The sequence below is a fragment of the Euprymna scolopes genome, chromosome 38 (assembly GCF_053919585.1).
Source record: "Euprymna scolopes isolate OS-2025 chromosome 38, ASM5391958v1, whole genome shotgun sequence".
In the NCBI taxonomy this organism is placed as follows: Eukaryota; Metazoa; Mollusca; class Cephalopoda; order Sepiida; family Sepiolidae; genus Euprymna; species Euprymna scolopes.
The window spans coordinates 78,310,761-78,336,363 of record NC_136519.1 but is presented as its reverse complement, the minus strand read 5'-3'; the positions used below and the strand labels follow the sequence as shown (position 1 = coordinate 78,336,363).

Below are 25,603 nucleotides of genomic sequence, written 5' to 3'. Positions count from 1 at the left end.
AGCAAAAGTATCCGTCGTTGACTGGGTTCAAAAACAGCGTACAGAAAATGGACTCTGATTTATGAAAGTATGATAGGTTCTGAAAAGGAACGGTTGTAAATTTGGGGGTATCAAAACCAAAGCAAAATATGATGAAAGTAAAAATAAAATAGATAAGCCCCATAATTTATTATACCATACCTGTTCATACTGAAACACTTATCACAATATTCTGTAGATCTATATTAAAAAACCTTGTTAAACTTTGTGACATATTTCCATTCTATGGAGGTCAGGCGCGAACGAACACCCCATAATTTTATTATACCATATTTCTTAAAACTGAAACATAATTATCAAAGTATACTTACGCATATAGATATGAAAAGTCTTTATTAAAGTTTGTGCCTATTTCCATTCTATGGAGGCCAGACGCGAACGCAGACCCCACAATTTTATTATACCATCCCTATTTAAGTTAAAACATACTTATCAAAGTATCATTATGTGCATCTATATCAAAAACACTTGTAAACGTTTTTTTTTTTAACTTTTAAATTTTTTATTTCCATACTTTGTGGACCAGGCGCGTACGCAGACCCCACAATTTTAATTAATCATCATTATGCCAGATCAAACATACCCATTCCTGTGTCTCGATACATCTTTTATCATTATATGTGATCAGTTTTCTATAATAGTCAACCATATAGGAGCCTATTCGTGACCAAACACACGCAGACGTTCATCTTTGTATATATATATATATATATATATATATATATATATATATATATATATATATATATATATATATATATATATTTGATCAGGATACAAATACGGTGGTCGGGTCATCTTGTAAGAATGGATGACTCAAGAGTTCCTAAGCAACATTTTTATGGGCAACTGACAAATTCTGCCGTCCAATAGGGCGTCCCCTGTTTCATTACAAAGATAAACTAAAAGACAACCTGAAACGTTGTGAAATTTTTCTGAGTTCCTGGGAGAGTGCAGCAGGGGATCGCAGAGAATGGAGGAAGATGTTTTCTAGGGACCAAAGAATTTGAACATAACCGCATTTGTCATAGGGACGCCCTTCGTGCAAATATGAAGGCAAAACACAAGAAAAAATCCACCTAAAAATGAATATGTATGCCATTGTGGTTTCAGAGCACACAGCAAAGCAGGGTTATCTGCTCACTCGAGAAGGCATCTTTGACCGACGAGCATATGAAAGTTCACCATCTGTGGAGGAGTGTGCCGGACGTCTACAAGATTGCAATTACGCATGTGGTGTCACAGAGATTAGAAGCTGCTGAAGATTGCATAGTGAACCCTCATTCATCGTCTTCGATGAGAGAATCCACCATATATATATATATATATATATATATATATATATATATATATATATATATATATATATATATATATATATATATATACAAATCCACCATATATATAACTTTGTCTCTGTGTGTGAGTTCTTTCCTTGTAGACTCTGAAACGACTGAACAGATTATGTATATTTATGTAGATGATATTAATAATTATAATATATCTACTATATGTCTATATATTTATTAAGGTTTATACGAAACTATTACAAAAAATATATCTTCTTTTTCCGGTGTTGTTATTACATAAATTATAATTATTTATTGTCATTTTATTTATTTATTTTTTTCGTGATCTTATTTAATGTCCATATAAGACTTCAATTCTTAATATTGTATATTTATTTACATTTAGTTAAAGGACCGATGATTCACTTTTAAATTTAAAAGCGTTGTATCCCTTTATGGAAACCTAGTATCTATTTCACGATTTATTATTATTATTATTATTATTATTATTATTATTATTATTATTATTATTATTATTATTATTATCATTATTATTAACTTTATATTTATAAAAGTTTAGTTACGGGATAAAGTTTTGTATAAGCAATATCGCCTGAAGAGCTCTCTAGTTACTTGTAACTGGCTGACTGAAGCCTACTCATGAATGTGTAGCGAAATATCAATGCTTATGTAATAGAAATTAAAAGTATATCTTGCCCTGCTTCGGTATTGAGCACTCTTGTATCAACCTTGTTAAAACTTAATTGGTTACTTTTCTTTTGGAAAATTTATTTAAATAGACATTTGTTGAGTAGAACTATCGATTATTAACGCGGTGGTTGTAAGTTCAATCTCCGGTAAGGAAAAGGCGCTAGTGTTGCCGTACTGATGAGTTATGATACAACGAAGCAGTATTGTATGTGGATCACTATACCTCACTCTTTTAGCAAGTAAGCTCTATGGCTTACTTGAAATTTCATTTAATACTTTGCAAGCAAAATCCGATTCCGCATTTTGCTAATTCCTTTCCTCTGATGAAAAGGAAAGTATTTCTTTCGAAACTCCACGGATTAAGGACAATCCACTTCTTTTGTGTTTTCTTTTTGAAAATTAAATATATTTTAACTGTTCTTAAAGTGTTTTAACATGTTTTATTAATACTTTGTTCTTACATATATATATATATTTAGTAATATGATTGATAATTTAAAATTCAAATAGGAATTAAAAATTAAAAATCTGTTTCATGAGAAGGAACAACAACAAAGTCAATAATTTGTACGATCGTTTCGGAAACGATGTTTTTATTGTGATAGACATTAAGCCACGGATAATAATTCTGGCATATAGTCTTTTTTAAACAATGTCTCCTCATCAGCAAAAGTATTGGGTGTTTTTTTTTATAATATGTAAAAGACACCATAAATAAACCTAGCAATTTTAAAGTAAGGTAGAGATATCTGGAAAAAATTAAAATAAAAAGGAAAATATTTACTTGATAAGAAAAGTAATATGGGTTGAGGATAAAAAATAGAATAAAATTATAAATCTGAATTTGATCTAAATATAAGGTTATAATATATATGTTTTTAATAAAAGTTAAGAATTATATATATATATATTTATATATATATATATACGAAAAAAATATATATACGAATATATATATATTCATATATATATACATATATATATATACATATATATACATATATATACATATATATACATATATATATGCATATATATACATATATATACATATATACATATATATACATATATATATGAATATATATATACATATATATACATATATACATATATATATGAATATATATATACATATATATATATATGAATATATATATACATATATATATATGAATATATATATACATATATATATATATGAATATATATATATACATATATATATATATATGAATATATATATATACATATATATATGAATATATATATATGATTATATATATACATATATATATGTATATATATATATATATATATATATATATATATATATATATATATATATACCTTTTAATTGTTCGCTTTTTGAGAACCGTAATTATCGTCAAAGCAGTCATTTGGATGTTGATTGTAGCTAATAAATGTACGAAATTTTGAATTTTCAAAAAGAACGCCAATAGAACATTTTTTTAGCGGTTAGAATATATTAGTAAACGCCTAATTTAAAATTAAGCAAATATTTTTTTAAAAGGGGGGGAGATAATCTTATTTTTCTAATTAAATAATCAAAGGGAGATAATTAGTGTTTATTCTACTTAGATTATGAAATATTATATTTTGAACTTATTGAATTTAGTATTTTTAATACTTTATTTATTTATTTATTGAAATTAATAAATATAGTATAGGTTAAGCTTCAATATATATTTAAATAATATACAATAATGGTAAATATACCAGATGAACTAATATTAATAATAATATTGATGATCAAATTTTTATTAACAAGGGTATCAAGTTAAACTTAAATTCCAAGATTTAGTATTAATAAGTAACATTTTTAATGACTTATGGTGATTTATATTTGTTAAATTTAAACCAACGTTTATGACTGCATGAGGATATAAGCTCCTCTCTTGAATTTAGGAGGGTGGTTGTATTTTTGATATCGTCATATTTTTAAATCTTTAGAGTCTCCTGCGTACAAAGTCCACAGAATCTATCTCCTGGTGTATATCCTTAATATGATCCTATTATTTGCGATTTCAAATTGAAGGAAATATTCTTATTTTTGAGTCGCCAAATATGTTTGGATAGAGTGGTTTGGTTCAACGGGGAGTGGTTTTTTAAAACAATGCTTATGGGTTGAAATCCTATGCTTAATAAGTCCAAATATGAAACCAAAGTAGATTGCGTCTTGTTTAATGTATTTATTTTCAGGTAGATTAGGTATATGAAGGGTTGGTTTATATTTGATTGGTAGATTGGTTAAAGTTGGTGTATTTATTTAATCGGGTGGTCGAGTTATGGTTGCTGTTAATCTCATTTAAATTTGCAGCCATAAAATACATTTTTTATTTTGCATGTAGCTTGTAGAGGGCATCTATTTTTTCTTCTACAGTTACAGCTATATTTTCTGTATTTGTATTTTTTTACACAGTGATCACCACTTATCAAGGCCCGGAAGCCACTCAGGGATAGGGGTTATTGCAAGTACATTACGTTAGTGTGGAGATTTGATGAAGTGTTTAATTAAGGGGGCGGTTCATCAGGAATTTGTTTATGTTGGACTTGAAGACATCCAGGTTGTATTCAGGTGGGAAGCAGACAGACGGAACAGAGTTCCACAGGCGTGCAGTTCTAAGAAAGAAGCTTTGTTTATGGAATCTACGTTTGGATTTAGGCACAGATAAAGAGTGGGGAAAATTTTTGACAGTGGATTCAGCTAGACGGGTGTTTTTCGTGAAAGATTGGCGAGGGGGGGGCCAGAGATTGGAGTTCAGACGAGCACCTGCCATGGAAATAACGATAAAACAAGGATAGGCTCGCAACGTCTCTTCTGTGGGAGAGAGGTTGCAGGGTAGAGAAAAGGGCATCCCCCACTAAGCCACGAAGTCTATTTTGTACTCTGTCAAGGCAGGATAGGCTGTTTTTAGCAGCTCCTGCCCAAATATGGCAACAGTATTCCATCCTTGGACGTACTTGGCTTTTATATAGATAGAGATTGTATTTTGTATATCATTAATTTTTTTATTGTTAGAACTAATTATTTTTTGATGAAGGTTTGGCATAGTTTAGTAAGACATTTTGATTGTGTTCTTATTAAGGATTTTACTGTATCTACGAGAGGCTTTAAAGTTTTTTTTCTAATATTTTAAAAAATTCTCTGGCTATGTTTGTCTCAAGATGTTTGGAATATGGAGGGTTTAACCATAGTGTCTCGCTATGTCTGTTTTTACTCTTACGGACTTTGGTTTGCTGATTATTTGTGTTTGTATCTAATACTTGCGGTTTCATTTTGCTTTGTCTTGCTTTTTGGTCATTTATATATATATATATATATATATATATATATATATATATATATATATATATATATATATATATAATTATTTCCACAGCAAAACAACGTCCCAGCTTACAAGAGCCATGCGACGTTGTCTGGCTGTGGAAATAATGATATGTTGTCTCTCACAGTCATATATATATATATATATATATATATATATATATATATATATATATATATATATATAGAGAGAGAGAGAGAGAGAGAGAGAGAGAGAGAGAAAATAAAAAAGGAACAAACCGTATTATGTGTTCACCAACGTTTCGTCTTTATTTTCGAGACTTCCTCTGGGTGAATGAGATTAAGAAACCCTTTTTTATTTTCTCTATTTTGTCGGAATACTATTTCCATTATTTTCATCATATATATATATATATATATATATATATATATATATATATATATATATATATATATATATATATATATATAAGCGTAAATAAAAACTGTAAATAGGAAATTTACATGTAAAAAATTATTTTTCGACAGGATACCCCAAAGAAAGAAAGACAATAAAACTATTCATCTGATGAGAAGCATAAGGCTTCCAAATAGCTAGGTGTAAAGGCCATATTTATCCTACATCTCCAATTGATGTAATTTTTCTATTGAATCAACGATACAATGTATATAAATTAGTATATATTTTTATATTGGTGTTCTTTTATTCTTCTCTTTTCTGTATATATATATATATATATATATATATATATATATATATATATATATATATATATATATATATATATGTATTTATATATACATATATGTATATATATGTATGTCTATATATATGTATGTATATATATATGTGCGTGTATGTATGCATAAATATATGTATATATATGTGTGTATGTGTGCGTGTATATATATGTGTGTATATATTATATATGTATACAATATTAGTATACTATATATATATATATATATATATATAGTCATCCACATACAATACTGCTTCGATGTTTCACAGCCCATCAGTGCGATATATATATATATATATATATATATATATATATATATATATATATATATATATAAAAGAGCAAATAGCTAATAAAACATGTTTAAAAACACTTTGAAAAAGAGTTAAAAACATATTTAATTTGAAAAGGAAACACTAAATAAGTGGATAGTCCTTAATCCGCGGAGTTTCGAAGAAATACTTTCCTTCTCATCAGAGGGTAGGAATTAGCAAACTGCGGGATCGGATTTTTTTTAAATTCACCGGCTATGACAATCCATTCACGTGAAACCCCAATTTTCTTCACCCTATTCCCCATGCTCCATTTTTTGTTATCAAGTAAGATCTTTGACTTACTTGCAGTTTCATTAAATACTTTTGCATGCAAAATCCGATCCCGCATTTTGTTAATTCCTACCTTCTGATGAGAAGTATTTCTTCGAAACTCCGCGGATTAAGGACTATCCACTTTTTTAGTGTTTCCTTTTTAAATTAAATATGTTTTTAACTCTTTTTCAAAGTGTTTTTAACATGTTTTATTAACTATTTGCTCTTATCTCCTATTTAGTTATATCGAGCTTTTACATCTGGTTTAGATTATTTTATAAATATTAATTCTCTAATATTTATTACATACTTTAATTTTACCATCTTGGATTATAATTTTTATTATATATATATATATATATATATATATATATATATATATATATATATATATATATACATACATACAGGGTGGGTCATAAGTCGCGCACCAAAGGATTTGAAATAATTCTGATAGTAATAAACGTTATTTATTATAACCAAACTTAACCAATAAACTGAAAAACACGTTGTACACACTGATACGATCATAAAAGAAGATGTATCTTATACACAAAGAAAATAAAATATATTTTGCCCTCCAGATTTTAAAGTTTCATACCACTTAATTCTTTGGTGCGTGACTTATGGCCCATCCTGTATATATATGTATATATGTATGTCGATGACTAAAATATATATATATATATATATATATATATATATATATATATATATATATATATATTCGTGATGGGACGATTCCAGTATTTTCCCCGATTCCGATACAATTACCGATTCCGATTCTTTATAAATTTCTAAATATTTAACTATAAAGTTGTATTTTTTTCTCCGATTACCGTAAAAACGCACATGTTGAACGTGCAGATATTTTCTCGAACTTGAAAATCTACACGTGAAGGAAGATCTATCGATTTTAGCTTGACTGGTATTTTAAAATCAATAAATATTCATTATTTTATCATTATTACCATCAATGGAAGATTTTGCTTTAAACAAAAAGCAAATAAAAAAGACAAAAGGATCGTTTTGGCATCGGAAAATCGGTACAAATTTATCCGATTCCGATACTGATTCCGATACTGATTCCGATATCGTCAATATTCCAATTTTTGCGATTACCGATTCCGATTCAGATTAATCGTCTCAACACTAATATATATATATATATATATATATATATATATATATATATATATATATATATATATATATATATATATATATATATTAGTGTTTAGACGATTAATTGGTATCGGGAATCGCAAAATATATACCCATAATATTGTAAGGGGAAGAATATATTATGTATCAAGTTTCAGCGTTTACTTCAGCTGTTCTCAATAGAACTAAGTAGTAAGTTATGGAAATATATTCATAGCAAGTAAGCTACACAGAGGCGTTCGCGTTTCATTTTCAGTTCGTAATTTTAGAAAAGTCGATCACTTAGCCGATTCTTTACGGCGTGAAATGGTGAAATGAAACGCGGATGCTTCTTAATTGCCATATATGTATATGTTTATAAATCATTGTGTGTGTGTGTGTGTGTGTGTGTGTGTGTGTGTGTGTGTGTGTGTCAGTGTAAAAATATGACATGACCCTCGAGAAAGGTTAAATAAATACACAGATAAATAAATCTTCCAATAAAAGAAATGGCTTCGCTGATGTCGTCTGACTCTCTGAAAGGCCAACGAATACATAGCACACACCAGTGTTGGCTGGTTTGTCTTCGTGGCACTGCTATAACCGATAACCCCCACCCCTTCAGAAATCGCTGTTGCATCGAGAAAACCGTAGCAACAGTAATGCCTCACTAGTCTAATATAATTCGTCAACTCCGTTTGCAGTCGACCAGTCAACAAGATAAGCCTCCATCATTGAACGCTATGAAAAAAAAAAATTAATTAATTAAAAAAAAAACGTTTTTCTCGTCAATATATTCTAATTTTAAAAAGAAACTAAAAGTATTCTATTTTATCCAATAATTGTAATTAATGCCCGGATAAAACATTTTTTTTTTTTTTTTTTTTGCCCGGGTCTAATCTTATAAACTGCGTGATAGTTTTTTTTGTTTTTTTTTTCCTGCGGGACTGAATTTTTCTGCGAGACTGTGTTAAAAAAATATAGATTAAAAAAATATTAATCTTTTTTTTTTTAATATTTTCTTGATTTGAATTATAAAATAAATTTTAAGAAATGAAAAGCTAAATGTACATTTTTCATCCGATAATTATATTTACTGTCTTCAGTGTTTAAATCTATTTAAGGATTTTGTTCAAAATATGTACTTCTGGAATGCAAACTGTTTTCCTGCTATTTATTCTAATTTTAAAAATAAAAATTGAAGCAGCTAAGGGTACATTGTGTTACCCAATAATTCATCGTAATCTCTCAAATGTGCTAGAAAACTACTCACACCTGGTAATACACTATCTTTTTACAAATCCCCCATGGAATAGCGTTGCCATGTCAGGGTTGGTGTATCTACCACTAGTCTCTTCCTCTTAGACAGAGTTCAAAAGAGAATCTCAAATCTAATAGGTCCCATACTATCGACCAAGCTCCAACCTCTGTCCCATCGCCGCAGTGTTGCATCTCTGTGTCTCGTGTACAATTAGTTTAATCTAATATGCTCTGATGAACTCATATCACTTGTGTCTCTTCGACGTACATGTCCGCGACTAATCTGACAACCAACAAAATGCCACCCCTTCAATGTAGAGGTCCCTAGATATCGGGAGAACCTTTACTCTAATAGTCTATTCCCTCGAACTGCTAGATTTTGGTAATCTCTCCCTATTTCCTGTGTCCCTGACTGTACTAACCTGCAGAAGTTTAAATATATTGTGAACAGACATCTCGCTACTGAGCTTCGCACAATCCTCTGTTAGAAAAGATTCCAAAAATCGCTGCTTACGTTCAAAGCGATAATATGTCTTACTTGGAATCAAAAATGGCTTAAAAAAAAAAAAAACTTTAAAAAAAGGTTAAAAAAAAAAAACTTTAATACTGGTCTAAATTTATTTGCTACATGGCTCTGTTTCTAAAATATACTTTACAAATGTAAAAACAAAACAATATGTAAAAAATTCTGTATATTCAGTAGGCTAAATTATATATGAACTAAAAATAAATATTGTACTTAACATAAGTTCGATTGAGAGGTTATGGGAAAGTATGGCGATAGATTCCCCTCTTACTAACTGAAAATAATATTACTGACGCAATTTTCTACTTTTATAAAGCCACGTCTGGGCAAGAGCTGCTAAAAACTCTTATCCTGCTTGATATAGTTCAAAAAAGACTTTCTAGCCTAATAGGGAATGTCCTTTTCTTCCCTGCAACCCCTTTCCAACAGAAGAGACATTGCGAGTCTATCTCTGCTTTATCGTTATTTTCATAGCAGGTGTTCGTCTAAGCCCCAACCCAAGAGTTATAGCGAAGTATAGGCAAACAAAATTATATAGAAGATGTTACATGATAAGGGCTGTCCCCTTTTCATGTAAGTATAAAAATAGAGAGAATTAGTTAAAATAAAAATGAAATAGCATAGACGAAAGTCGAACCTCGTAATTTAGGTTTAGAAATAGATTACGTGTGAGAATTATAAAATGGAATGTAAAACAAACGATTGTTAGCTTAGAGATAAAATAGTTTCAGGAAAAGAATGTACACTGTCAATTTTGTTATGAAAAATTCAATTGAAAGAATGCAGCTACAAGATAATTTAATAAACATGTTTTTAACATATTGGAAATATAGGTTACTGAGAATATAGGTTAAAATTCCTTTTGTAAAAAAAGGAAAAGTTTTGGACACGCATGTCCAAAACACGTGAAAGAAGACACATGTTTTTACATGTGTATGGCGTCATGGAAAAATGTGAAGTTCTAGATATAGTTAGAAACTAAGGAGAAACTGGGAGAAACTCAGAGGGAGTTTGAGAACGACAGACGATAGTCTGCAGTTTGGAATTTGAACGTCTAGAAGCGAGACGGTCACTTTGAAACTTAATATGTGAAGCTTTGAATTCTTGATGAGAAAACCACGGCCGGTCGTGAGAAGAAATAAACCCATCATGTGTTTTTATAAACGTCGTCTTTGTGTTGTGATTCTACCAAAAGGTAAAGTGAAAATTGTTATTATATGTCTATATATCTGTGTTATAAAATGTCTTGACATACACATCTCATATCTACAATGTGAACTCTACATCTCATATCTACACTAAGACTGACTGAACACTGTTTCCTCACTCTAAGAGCTTCCTCCTTCAACATATCTAAGTAATAAACAATTAATATATATGAATCGTTATAAACAAACAATCTCTCTCACAACATCCCTCTTACTACACATCTCTCCTTAAGACTCTCTTACTAAGACTGCACTTTAATGAGGCTCTTTTAATAAGTAAATATAACAAAATCAGTTAGTTACAACTTTTAAGAAAGTTTTATAAAAATCCAAGGTATTAATTTTTTTTTTTTTTTTTAATAAACTCAAAAATTTCAATTTTAGTCATTTTAATCCGAAAGGCACCCCTAGGGGGACGACTTGAGTTTTTCTGGAAAATCCGTTCTGTTACTTTTTTACTCATATCATGTTTAATGTTTGTGCAAAATTTCAAAAAATTCCAAGACGTAGTTATTGAGAAAAGTGCGGACGGATGAATGGATGAACGGACGAACGGACAAGGGTGAATTTACGGGTCTACCCTCCTTTTGTTGAGGATCAACAAGAAATGGGATGTCATCTATATATTAATACGATAGCGTGTGTGTTCTTTTGTGTGTCACGCTTTCTGGCAAATTTCATTGGTTGAGATTTAAGATACTAAATGTGAGTTAATGGATTTGGTGAGTGTTTAATGAGATAATCTCCCCCTTCTCTTCGAGTAGAGAGAGGAATGATAGTCTGACGAGTTTACTTCTGGTGATGACGTCATTATTTTCTGTTAAAAAGATGCATATAATATATTTATGATGCACTACATTGACATAAGATGTCATATTCCAAAAATCATATGGATGTACCGCTGATTCAAAAAATCAGTTAAATGGATCAGTGCATGCTTGTATTAATTAAACGACATTAACTCGGATGAAAAATAGATATAAACGTGACACACAAAATAACACAAGCTATAGTATTAATATTTAAAAAATTGTGGCATTTTTTTTTTAATTTTTTTCTTTACTTTTTCATGGACCATTCTGAAACTCTTTGCACCTGCAGTTATGTATCGTACCTATTTTCAGTAAAGAGGGCAGCCATTTATTTATTTATTTTTATTCAAATTTTCACCCCAAACAAGGCACAGTGCCACTTTGAAGTAGTGGGCTATTATCGGGGACATAAGTTGCAGCAGTATTATGAAGGGAGTTGAGTAGCAAGATGTCTGTTCACATTACACTTGAACTTCTGCATATCAGTATAGTTGGGAAAGCAGAATCTAGAAAGCGAGTTCCAAAGTCTAGCAGTTCTGGGGGAAAAAAACTAATGGAGTAGAAGGCTTTCTTACACCTAGGGATCTCTACTGTGAAGGGGTGTGATTTAGCTGCTTGTCAGGTTTGTCCGGGGGTATTCACGTCGAGGGGGTACAAATGCTTGTCAGAGCATCGTGGGGGCACAAGTGTCTGCAGTTCATCAGAGCATTCACCATTAAAATACTTGTAGAACAGGCAGAGGGATGCAACATTTCGTCGATGGGACAGAGGCTGAAGCCTATATGACAGTTCAGGACCTATCAGGTTGCGGACTCTCTTTTGAACCCTGTCAAGGAGTGAGAGACAAGCAGCAGATGCACCAGCCCAAATGTGACAACAGTACTCCATACATGGGCGAATAGTGGCCTTATAGAGGTACAGGATATTTTCAGGCGTAAGTAAGTAGTTTTCTAGCACGGTAAAGAGAGCCCACCTTCTTTGCAGCAGCCTTGGCAATGCTCTCAATGTATCTATTACAGTTCATGTTCCCTGTTCCAGTTTAAAGGAAGTATTTTTCCATATAAGCATTTGATCCTCTTTAAGAAAGAGCGTGCGGGGCAACTCAGTCTCACGGGGCCCCAGCCCCGCGATTTTAATAAACCAGTTTTATTCGGGTCTAAATTTATTTCCTCCATAGATTTTGATTACAAAACAAAATATAAAAGATTATTCGATGCTTGTTGAAATAGTCGACAAATTGATGTTTTTAAAGCAAAATCAATATCACGTACTTAATTTTTAGACCGAAAATAATAATATATATAAAAAAAAAAATACGAAAATTCAACTGCTATTGTTTTTAGTAAAAAAAAAAGTCTATCGCTATATGCTAAAATGTTAATCGCCATTAAAATGTAATCTAAAATATGCGTTCCGAGTTATGTCCCCTGTCTATGAACTCCTCGCCGTCTACTTTATAATATCTAAGAAAAATGCAGTTTTACCAATTTTTCGTAAAAAATTACTTTTAACTATAAATAACGTTATAATCGCTGAATTTTCGTCATTTTTGGATATATTAATATAATTGCTATGTGTTGCTTCAAGCGACATGTTTAAAAAATTGATCTGTTTAGTGTATTTCAACAAGCACCGATTATTCTTCCGCTCAAATAGATGGTATGTATTTACTCACAACCACCATATCTGTAATCGAAAACTGTGAATCGGTGTTACTTTTAAAAATCCACGATTATTTCAGGCTGCGGAATTTTTGGCGAAATTTTCGGTTTTGTAATATATAAAACTAGCGTGGGTGCCCGGCGTTGCTCGGGTGTTTGGTGGTGTGTGTTGAAAATAAAAGTGGTAATAGGCAAGCAGGTAGGCTTGAACCCGTAACGCGAACGAGGGAAAGAACGTGAAAAAAAAAAAAAAAAAAAACTGGCGAAGGTTTAAATTAAGGCTAGTCAATCGAAAAGAGGGGATGACTTTCGAAAATATCAGCGAAAAAAGCGACCCCTCCCAGTAGAAAAGTGCCCAGTTGAGAGTGAAAGAATTAATGTTTTTAGTCAATTTTTCGATATTTGTCGTCCGAAGGGTTGACCTTCAAAAAGATAGCGATCTCGTGAAAATTCGTCGTCTTAGTCGAAAGTTTTTTTGTTTTTTTTACATACATACATACATACATACATACATACATACATAAATTTAATCAGACAGGTGAGATTTATATTATAGAAGAAGAAGAAGACTCCAGTTAAAATTTATTCTTTTTAAAAATAACTGTTTGTTACTTCTAATAATTTATTGTACGTGTGCACGCACGTGCGTGTGTGTGAGGGAGGGGGGGCAGAAGTACCCCAACAAAGTGATCGTTCATAGATAAAATAAGAACGTAATATCAATAAAAAGAAATTTATACGTGTGTTACAGAAGAATAAAAAACATTTTTTTTTTTTTTTAATCAGCACCGTCGGTTTCAAAACCAAACACAAGGATGACTAATTAATAGTTCTTTTATGTTGGACTCTCTTCAGCCTTTGTTTATATTGACGAGAATCTAACATAAAATAACTAAAGGCTGGTCACCTCTTGTTGAGTTTGAAACCGACAGTATCGACGTTTTTCTGATCTTCAGTATCACACATACATATACAGTAAAACCCCGGGAATACGATGGACATAGGATACGGTTTTTTTTTTTAAATATATTTTTAATAAACCAGTTTTATTCGGGTATAAATTTATTTCCTCCATAGATTTTGATTACAAAACAAAATATAAAATATTATTCGATGCTTGTTGAGATAATGCTGTTGAATATAATGCTTTTTCCGGCCGTTGGTTTCGGTGTTTTCCTCGCCTTACGGTGTTATTCATAATGTTATTTGATTATATACATGTGTATTATATACTGTACTGTATTTTGTTACTAATTTTTAATGCCATGTCCAAGGGTTCTAATATATAATTAATTTTTATTTTATATATATATATATATATATATATATATATATATATATATATATATATATATATATAATAAAAATTACAATTAAATTTACCAAAATGATCCAAGATGGTAAAACTAAAGTATATTGTAAACATTAAAGAATTAATATTTATAAAGTTATCTCAGCCAGATGTAAAAGCTCGATAAAACCAAATAGGAAATAGAGCTTATAATAGGAGCAAACAGTTTTATTTTTCAAGTGTTTTTTAACATGTTTTATTAACTGTTGCTCCTATCTATCTATCTATCTATCTATCTATCTATATATATATATATATATATATATATATATATATATATATATATATATATATATATATATAAAAATAAATAAAAATAAAAATAAAAATTACAATATATTTACCAAGGTAATCAAAATGGTAAACTTAAAATATATTATAAATATTAAAGAGTTAATATTTACAAGTAAAATAAACTCAGCCAGATGTAAAAGCTCAATAAACCCGAAAAGGAAATAGAGCTTATAATATGAACAAATGATTAATAAAACATGTTAAAAGACATCTTGAAAAAGAGTTAAAAACATATTTAATTTTAAAAAAGGAAGCACAAGATAAGTGGATAGTCCTTAATCCGAGGAGTTTCGAAGAAATACTCTCCTTCTCATCAGAGGGCAGGAATTAGCAAAATGCAGGATCGGATTTTGCATATAAAAGTATTTAATGAAACTACAAGTAAGTCACAGATCTTACTTGGTTAAAATATATATATATATATATATATATATATATATATATATATATATATATATATATATATATATATATATATATACTAGCATTTCAGTCCGGCGTTGCCCGGGTGTTTGGAGGTGTATGCTGAGCAAAAAAAAAAAAGCGTAATTTTTTTTAATTTGACCCCTATTATGACCCCTTAAAATTTATAGTTTCGGGCTCAAATCACTTTATTAAATTAGATCCAGGTTCAAGGAACCTATATCTAAAATTTCAAGTGTCTAGACCCAAAATTGTCGGAGGAGTTTGGTAGAGTTCTTAAAGGTCAAATCGTTGAAATTTGACCCCTTAACAGCAAAATTTCTGGCTGACACCCGTCACATCGATTTTCCCAAATCTCAGTACCCGGTATTTCAAATTTCGAGTCTATAGACTAAAAATTGACAGAGTTATTGCGTAGGGAAATGTACACAGACAGACAGACAGACAAACAGACACATTCACTTTTATAGATATATAGATATATATATATATATATATTATTATTATTATTATTATTATTATTATTATTATTATTATTATGTATGACACTTATTTTCGACAATATGAGTAAAAACTAATGAAATTAATTCATCATAATTCTTACTCTATATTGGAGAAGGATTAGGCTTTAAATTGCACATAAACATTCTTTATTCTACATTCCATGAAACCGGCGAAATTTGATTTACACAAATCGCAAATTGACAAAACCTTTTTAAAATGACAAAAAAATTACAATGGCGGTACATTTTTCGAAAAAGAGGACAAATTAAACATTAAAAATATTAGGAAAAAGCTATTATAAATATACGTTAGGCATTGTTAACGTTTTGGCTCAATTATTAGTCAAGTGAAATAAAACAGTAAAAAGTTTTACCTTTGGCTTGAAATATTATGAAAAAGAAAACATATAGGTGCGCATATATATATATATATATATATATATATATATATATATATATATATATATATATATAATTTAAAGGAGATTAGAATAATAGTCTAAAGAGCTAAGTGTATTTTAATGTAATAGTGAAATTACTAGTTTAATTAAAATACAGGAAATGCTCGTTGTAATTTAGATATATAATAAGCTCGATAGTTAAATGTCCTAGAGCTAATTCAATATTAAGTAATGTGATTTATAATTTAAAAGTTTTAAAATTTTTAAAATTTAAAAATCAAAATTTAATTAAATTAAAAATCAGTTTCATAAGAAGGAACAACAACAAAGTCAATTATCTGTACGATCGTTTCGGAAATCCGTGCTTTTTATTTGTGGTATACATGAAATCACGTAGAATAATTATACATAGTTTTTTTGGTAAGCACGGTCTCCTCATCAGCAAATTTAGGAGGGTTTCTATTGAATTGAAAAGACACCAAAAATAAACCTAGCATTAAAAGTAAGGCAGATGAATCTGAAAAATTGAAGTAAAAGGTTTGGATATAAAATTTATAAGAAAATTAATAAGGAAATTGGTATAGGTTAGAGATAGAAATGAGTAGAAAAAATATATATATTTTTGAATTTACATAATAAATTTGATTTAAAAATATATATATAATTACCTTTTGGTTTTCCTTTTTTTGAAATCAGGAACTGTATTTAAAGTAGTCATTTAGATGTTTGCTATAGCTTTTTATTTTATTGAATGATGAATTTTAAAAGGGCGACGCTCGTGCAGTAAATTGTTTCCGTTAGCGTATTTGATTTAGAGACGCTACAGTTAATATCTATAGAGAGAGAGTTTTTTTTTTTTTTTTTTTTTATATATATTAAAATATATTTTTATATATATATAAATATATTTTTATATATATTAAATTTATTTATACAAACATTGTTTGTATAAATAAATTTAATATACCTGCTGTTGTTTCATTGGATGTACTTCTAGGAAACTAAACTCTACTGGCTATATATATATTGTCTGTTAAAAGTTTATATATATATATATATATATATATAAACTTGTCTGTTTAAAGTTTATATATATATATATATATATATATATATATATATATATATAAACTTTAAACAGACAAGTTTATATATATATATATATATATATATATATATATATATATATATATATATATATAAAATATATAAAAACTTTAAACAGACAACACCTAAAAAATTAACTTTCGATATCTATGGGCGTCCTTAAGTGACAAATTCTCCTTGTTGATAATTTATTAATTTTCGATATCGTAATTTGTAGCGCGAAAAAAGTAATATTTAAAGTATTTCTATTAAATTCCCCCTTATTCTAGTAAATATCAAGGCACATAGGCCACTCAAGGATAAGGGTTAAAGAGTGTACATTGGTCAAAAGGACAATATCATAGTAATCGTTAGATGTGTAAATTTGGTAAAATTGGATTACTTAAGGAGAACGGCTCATCAAGAACTTGTTTACATTGGACTTGAAGACGGCCATATTGTAGTCAGCTGGAAAGCAGGTAAACGAAAGAGAGTTCTACGGGTGTGCAGTTCTAAGAAACAAGCTTTATTCATGGAATCTACGTTTAGGTTTAGGCACAGAAAAAGAGTGGGGGAAACTATTGATAGTGTTTTCAACCAAACGAGTGTTGCTTTCAATTCAAAATTTTTGTATGGACTTACAAACTAAAAGTCACTTTTTTATTTAATATTAATACATTGTAAAATCAGCCTTGGACAAATAAATTTAATTAACTCTGAACTCATAATTGTTTCCGTTACTTGGTTTAGAAATTCTATTTTTGTTCTAATGATGAAGTATGCGACGATTTTTATTAGTGAGATTCGAAGATGAACAAATTGGTCTTCCATAGAGAAAAATTATTCACGTTCGATTTCTATATTTCTTTTATTAATGAAAAACTGCAGAGATTTAAAAAGAAAATATTTTTAAATTATTAACAATAAGATTGTCTGTTAATTCATAAGTTTTAAGAGTAAATCTTCCACATTTTTTTCACAGAGTCTGAAAAGTTCAGTCATTAAAAACATAATAAATTATTTCGGAAATATTTTGAAATTTCATATTTGAAAATTTAAAATTTTAAATAATGCGTATTAATTTTTTTTCGTAAAAATAAATGAAAGAATTTTGATATATTGTATAACTTCTTTTTCTCTGAAAAATCTATAAAAATCGTATAAATCGGAAACGATTGTGACACAAAATGAAATGTATTTTATTTCTTCATTCCAAAAATGTAAACTCCCCCCTCCAAAAAAAACTTCTGATAATATCGCCTTGAGAATGAGATTTTTTTTTTTTTTTGCGTATTATTTTATTTCAGTTCATATATAGTTCAGCTTTTTGTAAAAAAAAAAAAAAAAAATTGACGAAATTGATCAATTATTTTATTTTTCATAGAATTAAAAAAAAAATGCGTTGTTTTTATTGTTTACGTCGAAAAAAAAAGTGACAGTCGGTTTTATTTATTTATTTATTTTTTTAGCTCTTTGGGAGTTTTTTTTTTTTTTTTGGAAAATTCACCGATTTTACAAAGAGTATATATATATATATATATATATATATATATATATATATATATATATATATATATATATATATATATATATATATACTTTATTTAAAAATATTTTCTTTTTAAATCTCTGCAGTTTTTCATTAATAAAAGAAATATAGAAATCGAACGTGAATAATTTTTCTCTATGGAAGACCAATTTGTTCATCTTCACATCTCACTAATAAAAATTGTCGCATACTTCATCATTAGAACAAAAATATAATTTCTAAACCAAGTAACGGAAACAATTATGAGTTCAGAGTTAATTAAATTTATTTGTACAAGGCTGATTTTACAATGTATTAATATTAAATAAAAAAGTGACTTTTAGTTTGTAAGTCCATACAAAAATTTTGAATTGAAAACAACAATCGTTTGGTTAAAAACACTATCAATAATTTCCCCCACTCTTTTTCTGTGCCTAAACCTAAACGTAGATTCCATGAATAAAGCTTGTTTCTTAGAACTGCACACCCGTGGAACTCTCTTCCGTTTACCTGCTTTCCAGCTGACTACAATATGGCCGTCTGAGAACTCTACCAAACTCCTCCGACAATTTTGGGTCTAAACACGTGAAATTTTAGATATAGGTTCCTTGGACATGGATCTAACTTAATAACTTGATTTGAGCCCCAAACAATAAATGTTAAAGGGTCATAATAGGGGTCAAAGTTAAGTTTTTTTTTTTTTTTGCTCAACATACATCTTCAAACACCCGGGCAACGTCGGGCTGAAATGCTAGTGTATATATATATATATATATATATATATATATATATATATATATATATATATATATATTATAATTAAATAATAATTATTCATTTATACCTACAGACATTAGTGTTTCATTCTTACGCAATCATCAGTGTAAGGTAACAATTCCTATCGGTCATAAGATTTAACCCCAGCTACGAAGGCACATTTTGCTCCATATGCCAAGCCTCTACCTCAGGGAATTAAGGGAATTTAGAACTATTAAACGCCGAATTCGGGCGAATGCAATGACAATACAGAGTGTTCGCGCGAGCGGAAGTCGTGAACATGACATAGACGCTAATTGGATGCCTTAATTATAATTCAGCAGAAAGTGTTTACCCTTAAGTATTCTTAAAGGGGGTTGATAATTATAATTAAATAACAGTTATTCATTTATACCTACTTACGCAATCATCAGTGTAGGGTAGTAATTCTGAGCTGGACGTATTGTGGCCGAAAGGAATTTATTTTGTAAGAGATCTTAGTCTAGATACAGATCAAAAGTAGAATAAGAATCCAAATAATTTAAAAATAGAATTTTAGTTTGCTTTTATGATTTACTGGCGGGAAGATCCGACGTTGCCCGGGATTTAATGAGGATCAACGAATGTTCCATACTTTCAATACTTTAGTTGTCATTAAAATCTGTGGAATTGCTCATTTTTTCAATCAAATTGATTGATTGCCTGCTTTGGTTCATTATTTGTATTGAACTATGTAGCATAACATTACTTCCTGTGTATTTATTAGTATTTATTATCTCATCTGAGTTAGTTCTATATTTAAAATACAATGCGCATTATTTTGATAGAAATGTTAATAAACTCATATTTGTTGCGTGTTATTGTTTTTTCTGTACCCCCCCCCCCCCCCAAAAAAAAAAAAAAAAAATTTTTTTACGTTATCCAGAAGAAATATCAGCTTCATCGAAACATATTTGTTGCTTAAATAAAATTTCTCATTCCATGGAATTTCCAGAGTTGTGCTAATATAACAGTAGTTACATAATAGTTTTATTTGTACCAGCAGCTGACGACATATCAAGACATGTTTCAACCGCAGGTCTTATAAACCCAGTATTTTCAGATCGAGAGGTTCTTTTTATGTACAAATCAGTCACTGTTTACAAAGGCTCGAAGATGAATCGATAAGGATCAATAAGACTGTTAGTTAACGATGAACAACACCTTGAGATAATTTAAAACAATCGGCTGAATGGTTATAAATTGATTATTTTAAACTTCCATGAGCAAAGTTTATTTCCGTAAATTTCCTTTCTGTTTCTCAGCTGAATATAGCATGGTTGTTTTCAAGTCTAATGTCAACAAATTCTTGTTGAGCTGCCTTTTTGAATAATCAAATTCTTATCTCATTCGGGTCAGTTCTATATTTAAAATACAATAGACATTATTTTAACCGATATTTGCTGCGTCTTATTGTGGGGGGGGGCAAAACCCCTCTAATTTTTGGCACTATCCAAAAATATTTGTTGATTAAATATGTTCCTCATTCCGTGGAATTTCCACAAGTCCTGCTAGTATTTGATTATTTTTGTAACATATCTGCACAGACAGTGCAAACACTTTTTTAAAAATTACATTTTCACTCCAAACAATGTCAGTTTGATGCAGGAGCTACTATAGCAGTGTCAGAAATTTCGTGAAAATAGTGAATAATTCCACCCCATCTTTCCAAGCTTATAACTCCTCGAAAAATGTAATTCAAGCCCTAATTTTTTTTTCAATTAAAGGAGCAAGGACCAAGGTTTTATTAAAAAAAAACAAAAAAAAAACAATGTGTCTTTTTTTTAAAAAAAAGGTTTTAAACTTCGGACTTTACAGGTAAATTTCTAAAAAAGCGATTTGTTTTTTTGTTTTAAATTTGAATATATTATTTATTGACCTTTTCTCTTCAATTTGTGATATATAAAACTCCACGACATAAATTAATTATTTACTTTTTAATAGACATTTCAAAATGAGAGGCGTGAATTATTCGACCCCCTATCTTTCTAAGCTTATAACTCCTCGAAAAATGTAATTCAAGCCCTAATTTTTTTTTCAATTAAAGGAGCAAGGACCAAGGTTTCATTAAAAAAAAAAAAAGACAAAAAGAAACAATGTGGTCTTATAAAATAAGGTTTTAAACTTCGGACTTTACAGGTAAATTTCTAAAAAAGCGATTTTTTTTTTTTGTTTTAAATTTGAATATATTATTTATTGACCTTTTCTCTTCAATTTGTGATATATAAAACTCCACGACATAAATTAATTATTTACTTTTTAAGAGAAAGTTGAAAATGGGTGACACTTGGGGGGGCGTGAATTTAAAAAAAAACGTTTGTCTAAAATATTATATTCGGTTTATTGGAAAGAACATAAAATTTCACATTGACCCTGAAAATATCGTAAAAATAGAATCAATAGAAAAATTTTGATAGATTTTTAAAATTTAAAAATTTTAAAATATTGAGTTTAAAAATTGAAAAATATTGAGTTCGGAAAATTCATTACTGTTTTAAAAAAAAAAAAAATATTTTTATTACTTTTAAAACAACTGTAATAGTTTATTTTGGAAGTATAATCCATAAAGAAAATAAATAACCCACTTTTAACAGAGAAATTACGAGATTTTTATATTGTATTCGCAGTTTCGTGTTAGGGGTGTCAACAATTCCTACAAAAATTCTGATACTGCTAGAGCTACTATCAGGGACATAATTTACAGCGATACTATATAGGGAGTTGAGCAACAAGCTGTCTGTTTACATTACACTTGAACTTCTGCATGTCAGTACAGGTGGGAAAGCAGGAACCCGGAACGGAAAGGGAATCCCAAGTCTAGCAATTCTGGAGAAGAAACTTTTAGTGTAGAAGGCTTTCTTACATCTAGGGATTTTTACTGTGTAGGGGGGACTTTGCTGCTTGCCGGAATTGTTGGGAGCATTTACGACAAGAGGATACAGGGGCTTGTAGTTCGTCAGAGCATCCACTATTAAAATATTTGTAGAACAGGCAGAGGGATACTTACTAATTTAGAATAGAAATGCAAAATACTTGTATCAACAGCAGCATTACACATATGCAAATGAGCGTGCCAATGCACGAGTGACGTCACAGTAGAGAAAGGAAAGAAAAGAGAGAGCGTAAGAGAACTGGAAAAAAACACAAAAAAAAAACAAGCGCCGCCATAAGATGAACGTCTTGACCCGTTGCGACGAGAGACTTTTAAGTCCGTGGTGAGGCGGCAGGGTTTTTATAAAGTACATGGCAGACGAGATAAACCAAGAATCTTTAAAAATAAACGGCATTGCGTTATACTGAAATAACCATGAATAAATGAACTTCCTAACTACGAGGCGGCTTCTATAAGTTTCCAGACTTTTTTTTTTTTGTGAGGGCACTTTTATTAATAGTACACAAATGAAACTGTAGTCCTCTTCGAAGTAATCTCCCCCGGCTGCAATGCACTTGTACCGTTCTAACTTGTACCTGGAGGGCTCAATGGAAGTGTTTTTGTTGTGTGGGCGTGCCCCTTTCATCTCCTCAATTGTCTCATAGCAACAGCTTCTAAGGGTTTCCTTGAGCTTAGGGAATGACAAAGTTAAAGGGAGAAAGTTCTGGGATATAAGGAGAGTGAGGAACTGTCTTGATGCCAATCTTGGTTACGACAACGTCTTTATCTCTGATCTTCTCTGAGCACCCTTCGGATAAACTTCACACAAATCTTCTACATCTTCAGTTCCTCACGAATAATTCTGTGTACAGTTCCCACACTGCCATTAAAGTGTACACAAGACGATTCTTATCCATGAAATTCTTTATTTGGCCAATCAACTCTGGTGTTTTGACTTCTTTAGTCTCTCCACACCTCTCATCATCCTGCCTTCCTTGAATCTCTTATGCCACTCAAAAACTGATGCTCGATTCATGCAAGATGGTCCAAAAACAGTCTGAAGAATTCCATACGTTTCTGTGGCATTTTTCAACGTTTAAAGCAGAATTTTATTTCATATCGTTCTTCTAAAATGCCCTTGCGTCCAGATTGTATTTTCAAAATTCACCACCTGTGACAATCAGGCTTTAGTAGAGTGTATTCCAATCCCTGCTGTAGCTCTTCATTTGAACTTGAAATCATAAAAATTGGTCTGCCATCTCATAAGATGTGTAGCAATAATTAACTAAATTTTCAAGAGTCTATGACAATTTTAAATGCCTGTAAAAAAAAGGTCTGGAGATTATTGAAGGTATCCCGCATATATATATATATATATATATATATATATATATATATATATATATATATATATATATATATATAAAGGCTTCCTTCAGTCTTGACAGACTATGGATACCTACGGTAAGGGTGCCTGCGTGGGAAATTTTTGTGGCAAGAGTTGCGCAATCCCCATCCACACCTCTCCTGAGTCGACATCGTTGAATACCAGTGGCAAGTGGAGGTTCAGGACGACTGGAAACAATGTCGAGATAAGTGGAAAGCACCCACAGCGCCTAGAATTCTCAAATGGTCACCCATCTGGTACTAACCAGGCTCAACGTTGCTTAACTTCGATGATCTGACGAGAACCGGTGTGTCAACGCGATTATGCCGTATATATATATATATATATATATATATATATATATATATATATATATATATATATATATATATATATATATATATATATATATATATATATATATATATATATATATATATATATATATATATATATATATATATATATATATATATATATATATATATATATATATATATATATATATATATATATATATATATATATATATATATATATATATACTATCAGTTCAGCACGGCTTTGATCGGGCCCTATGTACTCTCCATAATTTTATGGGCATATGTATATATATATATATATATTAAAAAGTTTGACTCATGTCTAGGTAACCTACATCTAAAATCTCAAGTGTTTAGACCCAAAATTGGCGGAGGAGTTTGGTAGAGTCTGCAAACGTAAACTCTTTAAACTTTTCGCCCCAAAACTGATTAAAAAGCTTGCTACATATCTGAATACCATTTATGTAAAATTTCAAATGTTTAGACCCAAAATTTGCTGAATAGTTTTCTAGAGACCGCAAAGGTCAATACTTTTGAACTTTGACCGCTTGGCAGCCAAAATTTCGGCTAAAATCCGATTATAAAGCTTGTGCTATGTTTGAATACACTTTATGTAAAATTTCAATTTTTAGAACATTAATTGGCTGAGTAATTTGGTAGAGACCGCAGAGGTGGAGCTTTTTTTAATCTTTGACCTCAATTTATTGTTTTGGGCTTAAATCAAATTAAAAAGTTTGATTCATATCCAAATAACCTATATCTAAAATTTCAAGGGTTTAGACCCACTTTAGAAAATGCTTGGGCGGAGGAGTTTGATAGAGTTTTTAAAGGTCAAATCGTTGAACTTGGACCTTTTGAGAGCAAGATTTTTGGCTGAAAGCCGATTAAAAAGATTTTCCCAATTTTCAATACTCCTTATGTCAAATCTCTAGGCTGTAGACTGAAAATTGACAGAGTACTCACACATAGAGACACACACAGACAATTTGACCTTTATAGATATATAGATTTTTATTTATAGAGACAAATATTACATAGTCGCTACACTGAACATGCCGCTTCGGAACATTTGGTTGGCAAGAAACCAAAAGTCACTTGTCAGGCGACAATGGTGCTTATTTGCCACTGAAGGCACCTGGTTCTCAAATGTAAGAAATAAAATATATGTTTTTATCTATAAAGATAAAATGTTTAAATGCTAAATTTAAATGGGAGGGGTGATATTAAGTGGCATTTTAGATTCAAAATAGAATGCGATAGGGGGGAAAGAGAATGTCAAGACTTAACAGGATCGCTAAAACCAAAACAAAACAACATCTAAATAAATCGCGATATATCCAGACCGTTG

General features: G+C 29.9%; 1 protein-coding gene and 1 pseudogene across 1 annotated transcript in view; one reads left to right on the top strand and one right to left on the bottom strand.

Moving 5' to 3' along the window:
* The window catches only part of LOC145263206 (protein unc-93 homolog A-like), a 348,106-nt gene that overhangs the window by 75,940 nt on the left and 246,563 nt on the right, over window positions 1-25,603 (top strand). The gene's annotated exons all lie outside the window — the stretch shown is intronic.
* Window positions 24,150-24,266, bottom strand: LOC145263532 (5S ribosomal RNA; annotated as a pseudogene).